This window comes from Hylobates moloch, unplaced genomic scaffold (assembly GCF_009828535.3).
Source record: "Hylobates moloch isolate HMO894 unplaced genomic scaffold, HMol_V3 SCAFFOLD_17, whole genome shotgun sequence".
Lineage (NCBI taxonomy): Eukaryota > Metazoa > Chordata > Mammalia > Primates > Hylobatidae > Hylobates > Hylobates moloch.
In genome coordinates, this window is record NW_026652292.1 from 40,186,470 (window position 1) to 40,187,729 (window position 1,260).

General features: G+C 30.2%; 1 non-coding gene across 1 annotated transcript; it reads right to left on the reverse strand.

Moving 5' to 3' along the window:
- Positions 1–254: 254 nt before the first annotated feature.
- On the reverse strand, positions 255–361 carry LOC116457206 (U6 spliceosomal RNA). Its single transcript, XR_004244965.1, has one exon. It is a non-coding gene; the product is annotated as a U6 spliceosomal RNA (small nuclear RNA).
- Between the last annotated feature and the right edge of the window lie 899 nt (positions 362–1,260).

Consider the following 1,260-nt stretch of genomic DNA (forward strand, 5'->3'; position numbering starts at 1 on the left):
AATAAATATTCAATACTATAGATAGCTTCACTGAATTGTATATAAGGCAATGATTCTGACTTTTATCATTGGTTCCTCTTTGTTTATGGCATCACTACACCTGACCAACGAAGATGTGAACTCATCACACAAAACTCAGTCAATGGTGCAATGTATATATTTTTTTCAAGATAACATAAATCTTTTATTGTAAGTCCATTTATTTATGTTACAATGAGAGTATCATAAAAAACAGAAGTATCTTATTAATTTAAAAACATATGGGGTGCTTCTTGAATTTGTGTGTAACTCTTGTGCAACGGCCATGCAACTCTTTTTCTGTATCACTCCAATTTAGTATATGTGCTGCTGAAATGAGCACAACATGTGTATTCTTGTTTATGACATATATGGATTTTCTGTATAATCAGTTTTACTTCATCACTGAGGAGGAAAGCCCTATATATTTAAAAAGAGAGTACCATGTTTATACTAGGAAAGAGAAGAAAAGACACTGTAATTCATGGAATACTTAATGATATAAGTGCTATGTGAAGTGTTTTATACAGATTTTCTCTTTTAGCCTTTATTTAAAGACTATGAGAACATTTTAGTCTTCCCATTTTATAGATTAAAACTTAACCTAGAGAGGTTACATATTTTCTCAAGTCCAAGTTGAGAGAATGAATTAATGAACTAGAAAATAAACCTAGGTCTATTTTTGGAAGAATTTTATGATTTTCATACTAAACCATGCTACTGCTCCCCTAATATAATTTATTTATTCATTTACTCACAAATATTTATTTACTACCTACTTTATGGCAGACATTATGCTAAATTATAAGGATAGAGAAATAATCAATATATGTTTTTCAATGGTAGAAAAATGACAATTAAAATTAATTTTAAAATATTGTGACTATTCTTTGAAGGGAGGAAAGATCTCTTCTTATGTAGTAATATCCTAGATAAATGCAAGAAAATTTTGTTACACAGTGAAACTTTATTTGTGGTAGTGATTTGTGATGTCTCACAAATGCTTCTTGCTACACTATTGTATGATTTAAGAGTATTTGGTATGAATTGCTAGACAGCAAGATCTAGTTTATGTTTAGATATATTGATTTTTCCAGACTAGATATCGTTTTTTAAAAATGGAACTTTTAGGAGAGCTGTATTTGAACTTGCTACACATGGGTATGAATTCTGGCTAAGCAGAGAAATCCATCTTAATGGAGGTAGGGTTGAGAATTGGAACTCTAGGTAGTAGCTCTCCAC